The sequence below is a fragment of the Solanum verrucosum genome, unplaced genomic scaffold, assembly GCF_900185275.1.
Source record: "Solanum verrucosum unplaced genomic scaffold, falcon-dt-bn FXZP01000183.1, whole genome shotgun sequence".
Lineage (NCBI taxonomy): Eukaryota > Viridiplantae > Streptophyta > Magnoliopsida > Solanales > Solanaceae > Solanum > Solanum verrucosum.
The window spans coordinates 226949-246765 of NW_026020430.1; the positions used below are offsets into that span (position 1 = coordinate 226949).

Below are 19817 nucleotides of genomic sequence, written 5' to 3' on the forward strand. Positions count from 1 at the left end.
CTCCAAGACTTGTGGTGAGTCCTCATGGTTCAAGGACAAAATGTCATTCACTTGTAGTTACTTTCTTATATTCTACTTTTTAGACTTTTGATTGTAAAGGGTTGTGACCCTATTGCCATTCTATTGTAGTAGATGGATTATGAGACAATGTTTAGACTTCTTTCGATTTTATGAAGACTTCGATTGTAAATTTTTTAATTCCGCATCATTTCTATTTTCTTATGTTTATGTATGCTAAGGGGTTATATGAGACCCCTTCGGGGTCAAGTACGTCGTGTTGCATCTAAGGGGTACCCCTTGGGCGTGAAAAACTTGGTATTAGAGCATAAGGTTTTGGGATTGATTTTTAGGTCGATGTCTCATAAACCACATCTTTTAGAGTCTTGTTCATGAGTGTGAAGCGCGCCACACTTATGAATGAGAGGCTATAAGATGTTTAGGAAAGTTCACTTCATTTATTACTCCTTAGTCGTGCTTTAGATTTTTAACTCTATGAAGTCCTTTTGCTAACCCTTCTCTTGTGTTTATAGGCTATGAATACAAGAAGGGCAAATGCAAGAAAGATGGAAAAAGAGAATGTGAATGAGGGAGTTCCTCCCCAAGCTCCACAAGCTAAGGTCCTCAAGCTCCTATTGATGAGAGGGCTATGACAAATGTGGAAATAAAGACGGCTCTCTATATATTGACTCAAGTCGTAACCATTCAAGCTCAAGCCATGATAACTCAAGCTCAAGCCATGACGACCCAAGATACAAGGGAAATTATTGCTCCGACTAATCCAAATATGAATTCGGCCGCTTCTAGGGTTCAAGATTTTTCTAGGATGAATCCTCCAGAGTTCCATGGTTCCAAAGTGGGATAGGATCCTTATGAGTTTGTGGAAGAGGTTCTCAAGATACTTGACATCATGGGAGTGAGTTTGGTAGAGAAAGCAGAATTGGCCGCTTATCAATTGAAGAGTATTGCTCAAGTTTGGTACACTCAATGGAAGGCTAATAGGCCGGTTGGAGCGGGTCCTATAGAATGGGAAGCGTTCAAAACCTCATTTCTTGCTAGGTATTTTCCCCGGGAATTGAAAGAGGCTAAAGTTAAAGAATTCATCAATCTTCATCAAGGGGGCATGAGTGTGCAAGAATACTCCCTCAAGTTCACTCAATTGTCTAAATATGCTCCTTCTCTAGTGTCAAATCTGAGGGACGAAATGAGTAGATTCTTGACGGGGGTGTTCGACTCAATTGAAGAAGAATGTCGTGCGACAATGCTTCATGACAACATGGAAATATCACATCTTATGGTTTATGCTCAACAACTTGAAGGGTCAAGGCTTAAGAAGAAGAATAAGGAAGTGAAAAGGGCAAGGACCAATGATGGAAATTCTTCCAAGGGTATATTCAAGGGTCAAGGTAGACCAAGGTTCAAGGGAAAGTTCTCCAACCAAAGCTCCTCTAGTGCTCCAAGGGGTAACAAAGGAAGGGTTTCTAACCCTAAGCCTCAAGGAAGCAATAGTGGTGGATCTTCCATGGAGAGGCCTGCTTATGCCAAGTGTGGCAAAAAACATGATGGTAAATGTCTTGCGGGCATGGGTGTTTTCTATGGTAGTGGTAAGAGTGGGCATCAATTGAAAGATTGCCCAACACGTGCGGCCAAGGGAAGAAAAGATAAACAAACTCCTCCAAGTGGTTCAAATTCCGATGCTCCCAAGAAGAACCAATTTTATGCTCTCCAAGATAGAGGTGACCAAAAGATCTCCTCGGATGTGGTTTTCGATACGTTGCAAGTATTTCTTATTGATGTTTATGCATTATTGGATCCCGGTGCCACTCTCTCTTTTGTGACGCCCTATGTGGCAATGAGGTTTGATGTTCCTCTGGAGGAATTATTAGAACCTTTTTTCAGTTCCTACCCCGGTTGGTGACTCGGTGGTGGCTAAAAGGGTGTATAGAAGATGTCCCATTTCTTTGTCCCATAGAGTTACTCTTGTTGACTTGTTAGAACTTGACATGCTAGATTTTGATGTGATGCATCTATTGATTGTAGAACCCGGGTGGTTAAATTCCAATTTCCTAATAAACCTATTTTAGAGTGGAAGGGTGGAAATTCTATGCCTAGAGGTCAATTTTTTTCTTGTCTTATAGCTGGCAAAATGATCTCCAAAGGGTGCATTTACTATCTTGTTAGGGTGAAGGATGTTGAATCCAAAACCCCTCCTCTAGAGTCAGTTACGGTAGTGAATGAGTTTTCAAAAGTTTTTCCTGATAATTTGCCCAGTATTCCTCCCGAACGGGAAGTAGATTTTGGTATTGATCTTATCCCAGCTACGCAACCTATCTCTATTCCTCCTTATAGAATGGCTCCGACGGAGTTGAATGAGTTGAAAGAGCAACTAAAAGATTTGCTTAACAAGAGTTTTATTCAACCAAACATCTCTCCATGGGGTGCTCCGGTATTGTTTGTTAGGAACAAAGATGGAACTCTTAGAATGTGTATTGATTATCGGCAATTGAATAAGGTGACCATTAAGAACAAGTATCCACTTCCTAGAATTGATGTCTTATTTGACCAACTTCAAGGGACTACCTACTTTTCCAAAATTGACCTTCGTTTGGGATATCACCAACTAAGGATGAGAGGGATTGACATTCCTAAGACTGCTTTTCGAACTAGGTATGGGCCCTATGAGTTCCTTGTGATGTCATATGGCCTAACTAATGCCCCGGCGGCATTCATAGACTATATAAATAGGGTTTTCCGGCAATTCTTGACATGTTGTCATTGTGTTTATCGATGACATCTTGATCTATTCTAGGAGTGAGAGTGACCATACGGACCATTTGAGGATATTATTGAAAATCCTCAAGGATTATCAATTATTCACAAAGTTTAGTAAATGCGCATTTTGGCTAAGGTCCGTAGCATTCCTTGGTCACATTGTGTCAAACAAGGGTATAAAGGTAGATCCAAACAAGACAGACTCGGTCAAGAGTTGGCCTAGACCTTTATCACCAACTGGTATTATAAGTTTTTTATGTTTGGCCGGCTACTATAGGAGGTGTTTTGAGGGGTTCTCCTCTATTGCTTCTCCTTTGATGGCCTTAACTCAAAAGAAGGCTAAATTTGTGTGGTCGAAAGCTTGTGACAAAAGCTTCCAAGAATTGAAACATAGGCTTATCTCCATTCTGGTGTTGACCTTGCCGGAGGGTACCGATGGTTTTGTTGTGATGCCTCTAGAGTGGGTTTGGGATGTGTCCTTATGCAACATGGGAAAGTAATTGCCTATGCTTCAAGGCAACTCAAGATACATGAGAAGAACTATATGGGGTGCATGTTGATGTGTTCACCGACCACAAGAGTCTCCAATATGTGTTTAGCCAACAAGACTTGAACCTCCGACAAAGAAGGTGGTTAGAACTTTTGAAGGATTATGATATGAGTTTCCTTTACCACCCCAGCAAAGCCAATGTAGTTGCGGATGCCCTAAGTCGATTCTCCATGGGTAGTGTGGCCCATGTAGAAGATAAGAAGAAGGAGTTAGTTCGTGATGTTCATAGGTTGGCCCATTTAGGTGTCCAACTAGTGCATTCCACCAAGGGTGGTGTCCTGGTCCACAATGGTTGCAAATCATCCTTTGTAATGGATGTTAAGGCAAATCAAGACCTTGATCCTATTTTAGTGGAATTGAGAGAGTCGGTGCTCAACAAGTCCATTGAGGCTTTCTACCAAGGGGGAGATGGGGTTCTTAGGTACCAAGGTTGGTTATGTGTTCCAGATGTTGATGGCTTGAAAGAGCACATTTTAGACGAAGCTCATGGTTCGCGGTATTCTATTCATCCGGGAGCCACCAAGATGTATTGTGACATATGGGAAGTCTATTGGTGGAATGGTATGAAGAATAATATAGCGGGTTTTGTAGCTAAATGTTTGAATTGTCAACAAGTTAAGGCCGAACACCTAAGACCGAGAGGCTTGTCTCAATATATAGATATTCTCACTTGGAAGTGGGAGAATGTGAACATGGACTTTGTTGTGGGTTTTCCTCGTACTCGAAGGCAACATGATTCTATTTGGGTTATTGTGGATAGAATGACAAAATCCACCCACTTTATTCCCGTCAAGGTTTCCTTTTCAGCGGAAGACTATGCAAAATTGTATATCAAGGAGATAGTGAAGTTGCATGGAGATCCTTTATCTATCATTTCGGATCGAGGTACTCAATTTACTTTACACTTTTAGAAGGAATTCCAAAAAGGGCTTGGTACTAAGGTTAGGCTTAGCACGGTTTTTCATCCCCAAACCGATGGGAAAGCGGAACGTACCATCCAAACCTTAGAAGATATGTAGAGGGCATATGTTATTGACTTCAAGGGTGATTGGGATGACCATCTACCATTAATAGAGTTTGCCTACAATAATAGTTACCACTCAAGTATTGCCATGGTTCCTTTTGAAGCATTGTATGGTAGGAGGTGTAGATCTCCGGTTGGTTGGTTTGAAGTAGGTGAAATTGCTCTAATTGGTCCCGAATTAGTTTATGAGGCCATTGAAAAAGTCTGACTCATTAGAGAAAGGTTGAGGAACGCCCAAAATCGACAAAAGTCTTATGCCGATGTTAGAAGGAGGGATCTAGAATTTGAGGTTAATGATTGGGTCTACTTAAAAATCTCACCTATGAAAGGTTAGATGAGGTTTGGCAAGAAGGGGAAACTTAGTCCTCGATATGTGGGTCACTATCAAATTTTGAAGCGTATTGGGAAATTGCCTATGAGTTAGAGTTGTCGAATGAATTGGCTCCAGTTTATCTGGTATTTCATGTTTCCATGCTTAAGAAGTGTATTGGTGATCCGGTATCCATCATTCCTTTAGAAGGTTTGGGAGTTGATGAGAGTCTTTTGTATGAAGAGATCCCAGTAGAGATCTTAGACTGTCAAGTTGAAAGGTTGAGGAATAAGGAAATAGCTTCCGTGAAAGTGTTATGGAGGAATCATTTAGTTCAGGGTGCTACATGGGAGGCCGAGGCCGATATGAAGTTCTGCTATCCTCATATTTTTCCTTCTACTCCTATCCAAGCTTGAGGTAAGTAGTTCCCTTGAGTTTGATGTTTAGGGAGTCATGTGTGCTATATGTGTTCTATATGATTTCCTTATGTTATACATGTTCTTGATGAAATTCATGTTTGGTAAAAAAATGAGTTTTATGAATTATGTGTCCCTCATGTGACTGTGCATTTTAGTATGATGATGGCATTTTTGAATTCATGAGGTGATTTTATGAACATACTTTGCTATGCTTGTGGTGAAATGACATATTGGATCCATAATGTTGTGTTGAGCTTATTTTGTTGGAGAAGGTAGTTCCTCCTATGATTATGTTAAATGACGAGTCTTAAGATGGAGTTGATGTTTCCTCCCTTGAATTGTGAATTATTTTGATGTTGCATGCATGATGGGCTGCTAAGTCTTGAGTCTTTATTTCCGTAAGGTGTCTAAATCATCATTCGAGGACAATGTTCCCAAGGGGGAGATAATGTAACACTCCGGAAAATGATACGATAAACTAGAGCCTAAACGTGAGGGTGAACGTCAAGTACAAAGGTTATTAAAGTCAAGGCCAAGGGGCAAGTGCCAAAGCAAAGGGGCCAAGCCAAAGCCAAAGGCCAAGGCTGCCACTAGTTTGAAGCACACTGCCCCACCTTCACGAGTGGAACTACGGATCGTAGTCCACACCAAGGCTCATGAAGGTGGATCGTGAACCTTCCTTAGCCATGGAAAAATGGCTACCAAAAGTCCTGGCTAGTGCCTCAACTTCACAGAAAGGACCATGGCTCGTGGTCTTGACCACGACTCGTGGATCCCTTCGTGAAGATTACTAGGGCAAGTAGCTTAAGGCACAAAGTAGCCTAGCTACTGCCTCAAGGACCATGGCTCACGGATCCCCTCGTGGTAATGCCTTGGGCTTGTGAGCCTAAGGCAGTGCCTAGCCACTGCCCAACCTTCACGAGGGGGACCACAAATTGTGGTCCTCACCATGACTGGTGAAGGAGCTCGTGAGGCCTGGACGGGTTCACTAAGTGAGGGTCATTTAAGTCTTTTCCTATTTAAGTCCAATTAAAGTGAGGTCGTTTTGGGTATTTTTAGGGGTACTATATAAGTTGATTTTAAGTCAAATTCACCCAATTCAAGTCATTAATTCACAACACCCAAATCATTCCCAAAATCCTCTCCCTCACAATATTTCTCTCACTAGAAATCCTCCATTGAAGAAGAACAAAAACTTGAATGCTAGGGCTCAAGAACTCATCTTCTCAACTCTAATTCATGAGGAAATCTTCAATCAAGGTATGGGGCTCTTGATTCATGGAATTCTTCCATGAAGCCCTAAATCACTCAATTTCAAATTAGTAGATTCTTCAAATCTAGGGTTTTCAATCTAGGTCATGGGTTCTTCCTAAAAACGATGTCAATGAGTTAATTGTCTATTATTATGATTGAATTGTTGTTTATTGGTGGTTTTATGATAAAATCCCCCATGAACCCATGAATTTCCCCATGATCCAATTTCATGAATTGTGTCGATGGTATTTTAGTTATTGAAATCATGTTATTATTCATGCCTATTGTAGTAGTTCTAGGTGTGATTGTGGGACATGATTCATGACCCTTGAAGGGTAAATTATGAGAGTTTGTACATGTTGATGAAAATTGAATATGAACTTATGATTCACTTAGAAAGAGAAGATCCTATGACTATTGGGTAAATTGTGGTATTGTTAAAAAATCATTCTCCCCTTACCCTTACACATGACTATTATGAATTGTCTAGTTTGATGATAATGTTGTTGTGTTGATTGAAAGGCTATTCTTATGAAACACTATGAACATAATGTGAAAGGTTTACTCACATATTAATGATGATTCTAAAGTTGAAAGTCCATTCTCACCTAAATAAATCTATGAGCTATTTTATGGGTTGTGTTGAATGAATGGCAAGATACCCCTTCACACATGTAAATTCAATTCAAAGACTAATTATGTATAATATGGGAAATAATGCTTAGCACCGAGTGGATATAGAAAATGAGGTAGAGGCCCTCCCGTCAATACAATAGTCCGGGTCATCTAAATTATTCTCATGAGATGGAAGCTCCTCTGCCAATACAATATGTCGGGTTTCTAGAAGCAATCTCCATATCCCGTAACTATGTGCCCATACATGTCTTTAGCTAGTGGATCCACCTAAAAGCTATACATTTAGTTCTACCTTAGGCAAGTAGGACAACTTTTTTTTGGTGTGGGGTTACACGACACCGGATTCCATGTAGCTCACATGGTCTATGTCGGTTAAGGCTATTTTTCCCTACATGAAATGATTATGAATATGACACGAACTATACTCATGACTTCTTAATGAGCCTTACTTAGTAGGAGTGGGGGTATGGGACTTCACTTTTACATTGCACAAGTAGACTTTGAAAGGGGTTATGGGGTGGTTTCTAATACTATGAAAATGTATGAATGTATGCATGTATGTTGAAGGGATTGTTGCTATGAATGACTTTCCTTATGTTCAAGTGAATGTACATGACTATTTCCTTATCAACGACTACTGACTATAATGAGGTCTAAAGATGGTATGTATGACTAAGGTTGCCTCAAAGGGGTACTTAGTATGGTTGGTATTATGGGATGCCAACCATACATTGCACATGTATACCTTAGGGTTACTAAGGTAATGGTTCTACTGTGTTATGAGGATTTATATAATGAATATGCTATGAATTGTTTTTTACATTGAAAGTGCATGGTGATTCTCAAACTTGGCAAATTTATGTGTTTCAACTAAATTATTATTTTAGCATGTTTTAAGGATTTTATTGCATGGCTGATGATTCCACATATTGGACTCATTTAGGGCTTTATTTTGATAGAAATAGTGTCCTCGAATGCTTATTTTGCCTCAATATCTGATGAAAAAGTTTCAGGTATTTGAAGTTTTACCGGAAGCATGGACGCTTAGGCACAAAAAGGAACAAAAAGGCTAAAAAGAACGAAGAAGCTGAACCCTGAGCTCCACCAAGCACACTTGGCGAGTCGCCAAAGCGACATATTCCGCCCTTTGTTCCAGTACACGAAGCCCTGAATGAAGAGGATAAAAAAGGCGATGAAAGGAGTAGTCGACGCTTCATCGAATAGTTCTGCAAAGCAGTACTATACCTCCCAATGGTCCAGAACATGAAGATGCTGAAGGCAAGAACGAAACAGTGATGAGACAGAAGAAGGGTGAGTCGCCGAGTCATTCGGCGAACTCGACTAACCTCGCCAAGCTATCCTCCAGCACTAATTTCTGATGTCTATAAATACTAAACTCTTTATTAATTTAAGGGAGTTGAACCATTATTATTATTTTTCACAATAGAATAGTACTTTTTTGGATATTTTACCTCAAGTTTGGAGAGGGTTATTGGGAGACTTGAAGAAAGAAGGATTTCATCTTCCCCAAGTTTGAAGTGTGTCTTCTCCATTCTACTTCCTTTGCTTAAATCAAGGTTTAATTCCTTATACCCATTTGATTTTATTATCATTTTAGGTGTATTTTGTTATTTCTTGATGTGTGGCTAAAAACCCCATTCTCGGGGTATGATTTAGCAAATATGTGTTGATATTATTGTTGGGTCTTGTTTGCTGATATGTTAGATGTATTTTAATGGTGATTTCACCTAGTGGTTGTGGTTTAATTTAATGGGTTTGTAGTTGCAAATACAAAACCATCCATGTGTTTTCAGCTTGCTCAGGAGAGAGGTCGCGAAACCAAGACCACTAGACTGATGGCCTAAAGAGTGGGTCGACATGAGGTTCAGCCCGAGAGGGTGAGCCTTAATCCCATATCCTAACACTCAATTTGAGAGAGTGAGTGGGGTAAGGCGTAGGCTGGCCTTCATGCGGCAAATGGGTATCCGAGAGGAACCCATTTGAAGTTGGGGTAAGTTGCCCGAGAGGGAACTTATTTCCATCTAAAGCTTAGCCTAGTCACTATAATTATCTTACAAATTTCCTATCGAAAGCATGTACCCAATGATTTATCTCAACTTTTGTTGCGGTCACACCCCAAGAACTTTTCCCCATACTTGATTTTCTTGTTAATTTTTGCTATTTTTACTACTTGTGACAAAAACCCCATTTGATATTTGACACTTTCATGTCACCCCCTTTAATTTTCTATGTTTTTGTTCGTTAATATCTTTAGCTACGACTAGTTAGAGCTAAATTTTATTTTTCTATTAATTCTCAAAACCACTCCCTTGGGACGACCCCAACCCTTGGTTGGGTTATTATACTATTGCACGATCGTAGACACTTGAATTGGAAGTTGTGTCATTGATTACGACAAACATCAATGACTTCCATACTTGGTACATATTTGTGCTAACCCCTATTTCTTCTACATTTTTACATAGTGTAGTTTCCGGCGTGTGAAGTGTACTTCCTTTATTGATTAAGGTTTGGATTGCTTATCTCCAAGACTTATTGTCAGTTCTCATTGTTCGAGGACAAGATGTCATTCACTTCTAGTTACTTTCCTATATTCTACTTTTGAGACTTTTCATTGTAAAGGGTTGTGACCCTATTGACATTCTATTGTAGTAGATAGATTATGAGAGAATGCCTAGATTCCTTTCGATTTTATGAAAAGACTTTGATTGTAAAATTTTAAATTCCGCATCATTTCTATTTTCTTACGTTTATGTATTCTAAGGGCTTGTATGAGACCACTTTAGGGTCAAGTACACCGTGTTGCATCTAGGGGGTACCCCTGGGTTGTGACACCAACGATCTCTCCTCAACATTGATAGCGGCAATAATGCCAACACTAGAAGTCTTCTTACTCAAAGCATCGGCCACCACATTGGCCTTCCCCGGATGATACAAAATGGTGATATCATAGTCCTTCAAAACTCAAGCCATAGGCTCTCCCTTAAGTTCAGATCCCTCTGATTGAAGATGTACTAAAGATTCCAATGATCCGTGAGGACCTCATAATATACCCCATACAACTAATGCCTTCATAGCTTAAGCACAAACACTACAGCTACCAACTCCAAATCATGAGTAGGATAGTTCTTCTCCTAGGTCTTCAACTATCTAAAAGCATAGATGATCACCTTCCCCTTCGACATCAGAACACCACTCAACCCCACTGTAGAAACATCACAATAAATGGTGAAGTCTACACCGTCACCGGTTAAGGTCAAAACAGGAGCTAAAGTCAATAAGGTATTGAACTTTTGAAAGCTCTCCTCATACTCATCAGACCGCTGGAAACTCACACTATGTCGAGTCAATCTGGTCAAGGGAAATGTAGTAGTAAAGAAGCTCTGAACAAACTGCATGTAATAATAACCTCTTATCCCTAAAAAAATCCAACTCTCGATAACTGAAGTGGGCTTGGTTCAACCTCTAACTGCCTCAATCTTGGCTAGATCCACATGAGTACCCTTCTTGCATGTGTCCCAGAAATGCAATAGAATCAAGCCAAAATTTGCACTTTTAAGAACTTGGCATACAAATTATCTTTTCTCTATCTTTGAATTAGAATCCTCAAATGTCGATCATGGTCTTTCTCAATCTCGGAGTACACCAAGATGTCATCAATAAAGACTATCACAAAATAATCCAAATACTATCGAAACATCTCGTTCATTTGCTCCATGATTGAAATACACCACAAAAACTTATAGTGTTCGTAACGAGTCCTCAAAGCTGTCTTAGGGATACTCGATGCCCTAATCATCAACTGATGATAATTGGACCTCAAATTAATCTTAGAAAATAAAGATGCTCCTTGAAGTTGATCAAGTATGTCATCAATATGATGAAGATGATACTTGTTCTTCACTAAAATTTTGTTCAACTTTCGGTAATCAATATACATTTGCATGGTTCCATCCTTCTTCCTCACAAACAAAACAGGAGCACCCCATGGAGAAACACTAGGGCGAACATATCCCTTAATTCCTTTAATTATCCTAGAGCCATGTGATAACAAGGAATATAGATGGGCTTGGTGCTCGTCTCCAAGTCAATTGCAAAATCAATGTCTCCATTCGGAGGAACACCTGGAAGAGTAGTGAGAAACACATTCGAAAACTCTCGAACCATAGGCAAAAAATCAATGTGGGGTGGCTCAACACTAATATCCCAAATAAAGGCCAAATAGGACAAGAACCCTCTACCAACCAGCCTCTGAGCACGAATTAATGAGATAACGTTGCTATGGTAAGAACCACTAGCACTTGTCTACTCAATTCTCGGGACACCCGACATCACTAAAGTCATAGTCTTAGCAAATAATCAAGGTTATCATGATGCAGGGAGAGTCAATCCACACCCAAAATAATATCAATGTCTATCATCTTCATAATTAAGTCTACCCCAGTATCATACCCAGCCAAAAAAACAACACAAGATCGATACACTCGATCCACCACTAAGGACTCACCCATTAGTGTAGAAACATGAATAGGAACATGTACGCTATTAGACATCATATCAAATCCAATAGAAAAATGGTTAGATACATACAAGAAAGTAGACCCTAGATCAAATAATGCAAATTTAGATCACAGGCAAACTGGGACGATAATTGTGATCACAACGTGAAAAATCTCGTCCTCTAGCCTCCTAAAAATTCATAACACTGTACATCTCAACCACCTTTAATCTGAGTAGTGCCCCGACCTCCACTATGTTGAGCTGTAGCACCCGTACCAGAAGCCCTATTGCTTATGCTGTACTGACCTCTACCTCAACTCTCGGTCGGAGGTGCTGAATATCTAGCTAGAGAAGCTGAATAAGTACGCTCGAACCTAAGTGAGTCTGTAAAGGACACTGCTGAATCATATGACATGAATCCCCACACCCATAATAAGACCTCACTGCGCCAAAAACTTGTTGCTCCCAAATATACACGCAAGTGTACGTGGTTGCTCAAGTAATATAGTTTCTTTTAGAAACGAGTTTCCTTTCCCAAGGGACTTGTGATCAACTTATATTTAATAACTTAATTCCACAACTCGACAAAAGTAACTTTAAAAAGGGTTTAAGGTTTATTATTACTACTCAACTTATGCAATAAATAAAAGTAATTAATGTGAACGACTTCAAATTGATGTTTCAAGCAAGTAAAAGACAATTCCAGGGCTGCAGCATGTGTTGGATTTCATGTATCGTATCTCAGACAATGAACTAATTTCGGTTATCAAGTTACTGATTTACAGGGTTAATAGTATAAATCGGGGCTCTCGACCTCTAATCGCCTGCTCCTATTAGCTTTCCAACTACATAGTTAATCGGGGATATGCAGTCCTAATTGGCGAGCATTTATATTTCATCCTGTTTCGTAACCAAGCTAGTTGTTCATCTGGGCCTCACTTCTAAACATAAATCAACTTAATGGAAGATCAAGCTTTTTATATTGTTTGGTCTATCTACCTTACCCTCTCTCAGTTTTAAGAATAGACAAGAGATTTATTTCTCTGGTGATCAAGCATGAAATACTAAAACAAGAATATAAAAGTAACTTTAAACGATAACCAAGATTTAATTCTAAAAGTCTTTAATATTCAACAATCAAACCATAGCTACAGCCCCAGAACAAGGGCGTTTAGCCACTCATAATATTTGAAAACTGCAAAATATAATTGTTCATGCGATTTTCAAAATAAAGAAGAGTTATAAAATCAAAACCTATTACAAAAGTTGGATCTTGCTCTTGCACACCAAAATAATGTCAAACTCCCTACAAAATTGTAACACCCCGCTACTAGAAAGACTCATAATTAAAAAGAAACCATTTAAAGTTAAATCTGGAAATTTGGTTAAGTTATGTTAAGTATCGTTTTTGGTCAACCTCAAATGATCATAACTCCTAGCTAAAGATAATTTAGGTGTGCTACAAGATACCGTAGGAAATATCTCTGAATTATCTCTCCAACGCCGCTGAGTTTGCACGATTCCGAGTTCGTATGAGGGAGATATGCCCATTTGAAGTTGGGCTGCCTAGATAAGAAAAGTCAAAACCGGATTTTAGAAGGGTATTTTGGTCTTTTCCTTACCCAATTGATTTAATTCGTTTTTGGTAATTACTTTGGGGTCTAAACAGAATTAGATCAGTTTACACTTTCACAAAAGATTTAGGGTTTTGAGAGAAGATAAAACAAAAGGAGAAAAGAGGAGAAGAATCAAGTATTCGTCGATTTCTTGTGGAATTGATCGCGGATTTCACCAAGGATTCAATCCTACGAGGTATGTGACTTCACATAGCGTTGGGTTTGTTCACCCATGCACCAAACATGTTTGTTTTAGTATGATTTTCATCCTAAAAGATTGAGACTTTGATGTTCTTGAGTTGTATTCTTGAATTGCTTTCGTTCTTGAATTTGGGATTAGATTAAGGAGTTCGTGAGAGTTTAAGATCGATTATTAGAGTTGCTTTGAGTTACATTCTTCTGTATATGTTGTGGGTACCTGAATCTAAAGAGATATGAAGAAAAAGAATCGAATCTAGGCGAATTGGGGCTAGAAAATGAAGAAGGAAAAAGTCGAGCAACTCTGGGTACCACGTCCGCGTCGCAGACCTGTTCGTCAGGATTGACAAAAAAATTATCCACGTCGCGGAGTGGTCAAGGACCATTCTACCTCAAAATTTATATTGCAACCAAATAATTAAATGCATCTCTGCGTCGCGGACTTGCTTCTAGGCAATGATTTCTTGATCATTTCTCATGTTTAGCTATTTAAAAGCACTCCTAAACATCATGTGATCTTTCCTATCAAAAATCACAATCCTTGAATCAATAACTCAATTCAAGGAAAGTTAAAAGTCAAGTCAAGAGAAGTTCATAGAGTTTTCCAAAAGTCTTTCACAAATGTTTTAACTTTGTTTTAAGACTTAAGCTTTGAGTTGAGTAAGAGTAAAGATTGAAGTTCATTTTCTTCAAAAGAGTATATCGGGACTATGTATTCCCAAAGAGTAAATGTTTTCACATTTAATCAAGAAAAGAAACTTTGATTTTCAAAGGAGCTTTTGAGCTAGTTTCAGTTAAAAGAGTAAATGCTTTCAAATTAAGCAAGAGAGGAAACTTTGATTTCCAAGATAGCATTTGAGATAAGTTTTGAGCAATTATCTCAAACCACAGAAAGAAGTATGTTTTTAAACATAAGAGCTAGTATTATATTTTGAGAGTAGTATTGAGCACCGATATGGGAGAGAGTTCAGATAACTTCCAGCCCCCATAAACTATGTAGCTATCATGGGTAGAAATGGGCATACCTTTTAGATGATTCCTTAGTGATTTTAAGCATAGACTAGTGGATCCACTTACTGAGTTAGGTTGTATGCCCTTGGCAAGGTATAGGATAGCCCTGGTAGTGTGAGACACAACGTTGTATCATCACATAGCTTTTGAGTGATGATTGTCGGTTAGAGAAACTCCCACAGAAGCATTTGTATTCTTATATACATTGAGTTAATTGTATTTTTATATACATCCAGAGTTCATTTGTATCTTTGCATACATACAGAGTTACTATTGTATTTCTAAATACACAGAGTTGTTATCCATGTTTTAAAATATTTTCTTTATATTGCATTTATTTTATTGCTTTATATTGAAATAAGTTAAGTTGAGTTGAGTTGAGCCCAAGTATGTTCTTTCAGTTCCTTTGAATCTTATGTCTTGTTTTAGAATTCCCCTCGCATACTCGTACATTCAATGTACTGATGCCATTTGGTCTGCATCATTTTATGATGCAGACACAGGTAACCAGGATAAGCATCCAGCATCGTTTATCCAGTTAAGCTTCTGATTTGTTGGTGAGCCTCCTTGCTTCCGAAGGATCCCTTTTTTCATTACTTTTATCATTTTAGTTCATTAGGATGTCGTGGGTCTTTCCCCGACGTCCATCTCAGTTGTTAGAGGCTTCATAGACAGTACTTGATGTTAGTTCTTGAGTCTTTCCATTTCAGTTATGTTTGAGACTTGAGTTGCCACTTTGGCTAGTGAATCTCTCCTTTAATACATTCTAATTATCTATTGAACATTTCAGTTTACTTTTTAAAGTATTTTATCATGAGTAAGTATTCCGCTGAGTAGTAAGCCAGGCCAAGGGTTTTCTTGGGGCCAGCAATGGTTCTCGAGTTCCAGCCACGTCCAGGGTGTAGGCTCAGGGCGTGACAAAAATAGACCTAGGGGTCTATTTATAGAAGTTAGGAAAATTAGAGCCTAAATCTAATTCAACAAAGAATATTTTTTTGATCAATTTTAGCTAGAAATTTTGGAACTAAGTTGGGGTGCCGCGCCAACTATCGTGCCAGGCTAACCCTTCAGTAGTTCTGGTTGTGGCGCGTCATACCATGTAGTGCGCCTGGCAAACGTGGATGTCGTTTGGCCCTTGGCACCTCACGCCAGGCAGTACGCCTGGGGAGCTCACTTGTAGTTCATGCCTTGGCACCCCGCGCCAAGCAGTACGCAATGCCTTGGTTCTTTCATCCTTAGTTTATTTTCGCACTTCCTTGTTTCTCCTTTCTTCGAATAGACTCCAATTTCCTTGAAAGTTTCAGAAACAACTAATCATGTGTTTTAGTGCACAATCATCACAAGTTACACAAAATCAAGCTAATAGACTTAAGATTATTCTTTAATTCAATTTCATCATGGGAAAATATTGACAACTTTGGCATATAAATATGCATAACATCACCTGCTGTTGCGAACCAGATGAGCTACCATGGCCACCTCGACCAGAACCATAGGACCCCAGGATGTCTGCCCACTCTTAGTTGCTTGCATAGATGCACGAATAAGCCTATGACACTGAAAAATGCTACCATTTTTATGTGAACCTCTGCCTCTAGATGAGTCACCAGAAAACTAACTAGAAGAACACACCCTCTTGCAATCCTCAAACTCTTCTCTAACCATCACCTCAGCCTCTTTGGTGGTACTCACTATCACTCCCCGAGCCTATACCCTGGGCGGGACTGGCATCTGAGAACCATTGTTAGCCCCAAGCGAACCCTTGGCCGGCCTTGCTTACTTACTCAACAGAAGACTTAACTCAACAAGATACATCTATAAAATAAACTGGAATGTTTTAAAGGAATATTCAATTGTCAATTAAGGGAAACTTAAGTCTCAACATAAGATAATGACAATGAAAAGACTAAAGAACTAATATCTGACTGTCTATCTATAAAGCCTTTAAACAACTAAGATGGATGTCGGGACAGGCCCACGACATCCTAATGAACTAACTAATATTGAAAGCAATAAAAAGGAGTCATCCAGAAGCAAGGAGACTCACCAACAAACTCTGGAGTTTCTCTAGCCGACAACCATCATGTAAGAGCTATTGTGATGATACAACATTTTGCCTCACACTGTCAGGGTCGTCATATACCTTGCCGAAGGTATAGAACTTGAACTACTAAGTGGATCCACTAGTCTTATGCTAAAAAGCACTAAAGGAATCATCTAAAAAGTATGACCCTTTTCTACCCATGATGGCTACATGGTTTATGGGGCCTGTGAGTTGTCTGAACTTTCCCCATATTGGTGCTCAATACTACTCCCAATATATCGCTGCCAGGGTCGTCATATACCTTGCCAAAGGTATAGAAATTGAACTACTAAGTGGATCCACTAGTCTTATGCTAAAAAGCACTAAAGGAATCATCTAAAATGTATGACCCTTTTCTACCCATGATGGCTAAATGGTTTATGGGGGTTGTGAGTTGTCTGAACTCTCCCCCATATCGGTGCTCAATACTACTCCCAATATATGATACTAGCTCTTATGTTTAAAAACATACTTCTTTCTGTGATTTGAGATAATTGATCAAAAACTTAGCTCAAAGGCTATCTTGGAAATCAAAGTTTCCTCTCTTGCTTAATTGTGAAAGCGTAAACTCTTTATTGAAAATTAGCTCAAAGACTCTTTGGAAATCAAGGTTTCCTTTCTTGTTTAAATGTGAAAACATTTTAAACCCTTTGGGAATACATAGTCCCCATATACTTTTTGAAGAAATGAACTTCAATCTTTGCTCTTTGCTCTTTGCTCTTTACTCAACTTGAACTTCAAGTCTTAAAACAAAGTTAAAAGCATTGGCAAAAGACTTCTTGAAAAGTCTCGAAGAACTTCTTAGACTTGGCTCTTAACTTTCCTTGAATTTGAATTTACGGATTCATGTTTCTGGATGATTTCTAGATGTTTAGAAGTCATTTAGAGTAGTTAGAATCAATAGAAAGTGTTAGTACACTTTAGAAGGACTTAAACGGGCTAAACGATGAAAAACTGGTGAAAAACGACGATCTGGGCGCATCCCTGGCGCGCCGCTCCAGCCCCAACTTACTGGGGCTTTGATCTGGTGCACTGCTGGCGCGCCGCACCAGCCCCTCGGGCGCTACGGGGGTGCTTCGCGCCAGCCCCTTCCAAGGCAAACCCGATGAACTTTTCAACTTGTTTTCTGATCCTGAATCGCTTTTAATCGATTCTTTTTCTCAATACTTTCTTATATTCAAATACCCAAAACATGTACACTAGAATCCAACTTGGAACATTTCTTAACATTGCTAAAACGTCTTAACAAAACCCATCAATTACATATAAGTTCAAGAATGAAAGCAATCTCAAGAACACAATTCAAGAACATCAAATTCTCACTGTTTTTAGGATGAAAAGCGCTGAATTAAACATGTTTGGCACGTGGGTGAACTAACCCAATGCTATGTGATCTCACATACCTCGTAGGGATCACCCCTTGACGAAATCCACAAGCGATTCCTTACGAAGACGACGAATCTTTAACTTTCTTCTCCTTTCTCTTCTTTTCTCTTTTCTCCAAGCCCTAGCGTGAACTTCAACTTTTCTAAACCGACTAAAATCTGATTTGACCACAATTAATTACTTAAAAACGAAATAAAATAATTGGGTAAGGAAAATACCATAATTCCCTTCTAAAATCCGGATTGGACTTTCCTTATTCAAACATCCCAACTTCCAATGAGCATATCTCACTCATACGAACTTGGAATCGTGCAAACTCGGCGGCGTTGGAAATATTATTCCAAGATATTTCCTACGATATCTGGAAATATACCTAAATAATCCTAAGCTCAGAGTTATGGTCGTTTGAAGTTGACCAAAAATCCAACTTAACATACTAATAAAATTTATATTATTTCCAAAAATGACTTTCCATTTTTTAACTTCTTTCTAGTTACGGGGTGTTACAATATCTCCCCCTTGGGAACATTCATCCTCGAATGAGCATACTCTTAGTAGGCTAAGTGTGTAACATCTAAAACACCCAACAAGCAATGCAATTACAACATGCCTACTTATAAATTAAAGAGTACTAAGAAGATAATTAGTACCTTGATCCAGAATTTCTCCGGATTCGAAGAGATGTGGATATCTCTTCTTCATATCCTCCTCAGCTTCCCAAGTAGCTTCCTCAACAAATTGGTTCCTCCAAAGGACTTTGACTGATGCTACTTCCTTAGTCCTCAACTTGCGAACTTGGCAATCTAGAATCTTAACAGGAATCTCTTCATAAGATAAACTATCCTTGATCCCAATATCTTCAGTTGGTATGATCAATGAAGGAGCGCCGATGCACTTCTTCAACATGGAGACGTGAAAAACTGGATGAACTGCTGCTAACTTTTGTGGTAGCTCTAACTCATAAGCTACTATGCCAATTCTCTTGGAAATTATGTAAGGACCAATATATCGGGGACTAAGTTTCCCCTTCTTACCAAATCTCATAACAACTTTCATGGGTGAAACCTTCAAGTACACCCAATCATCTACTTCAAACTCTAACTCCATTCTCCTAACATCAGTGTAGGATTTCTGACGACTTTGCACCGTTTTCAACCCTCTTGAATCACTTTCACCTTCTCCATAGCTTGATGAACTAAATTTGGTCCTATCCAATAGGAGATCTGCATCTTCTCCCATAGAGAGCTTCATAAGGAGCCATTTGGATGCTAGAGTGGTAACTATTGTTGTAAGCGAACTCGATGAGAGGTAGGTTATCATCCCAATTTCCTTTGAAATCAATCACACATGCCCTCAACATATCTTCTAAAGTCTGAATAGTGCGCTCTGCTTGCCCATCTATATGAGGATGAAAGGCAGTACTTAAGTTCACCTTTGAACCCAAGCCTTTTTGGAATGACTTTCAAAACTGTGCAGTAAATTGTGCACCTCTGTCTGAAATAATGGAGACCGAAACCCCATGAAGTCTTACCACCTCTTGAAGATACAACTTAGAATAATCTTCTATTGAATGGGTAGTCTTTATCGGCAAAAAGTGGTCTGATGTTGTCATTCTATCAACGATCACCCAAATAGAATCATGTTGTCTACGAGACCTTGGTAAACCTGTGATGAAATCCATATTGATCATCTCCCACTTCCATTCCGGAAGTTCTATATTCTGAGCCATACCTCCTGGCCTTTGGTGCTCTACTTTAACTTATTGGCAGTTCGGACACGTAGCAACAAATTCTGCAATGCCCTTCTTCATACTACTCCACCAATAAACTTCTCTCAAATCGCGATACATCTTTGTGGAACCCGGATGAATGGAATATCAGGAGCTATGAGCTTTCTCCATGATCCTCTCTTGGAGTTCATCGACCCTTGGTACACACAATCTACCTTGATACCTCAATACACCATCGCCCCCTTATTCAAAAGCCATTACTTTTTGCTTATGAATATTTGCCTTCAATTCAAACAAAATGGGATCTTGGT

At 39.2% G+C, this 19817-nt stretch overlaps 1 protein-coding gene across 1 annotated transcript in view; it reads left to right on the forward strand.

The window, feature by feature from the left end:
• The first annotated feature begins 681 nt into the window (after nucleotides 1–681).
• LOC125807988 (ribosome-binding factor PSRP1, chloroplastic) overlaps nucleotides 682–19817 on the forward strand; it is a 207560-nt gene continuing 188424 nt past the window's right edge. Inside the window, exon 1 of the mRNA XM_049487749.1 lies at nucleotides 682–691. The gene's annotated coding sequence lies outside the window, so the exon portion shown is untranslated. The remainder of the gene's footprint in view (nucleotides 692–19817) is intronic.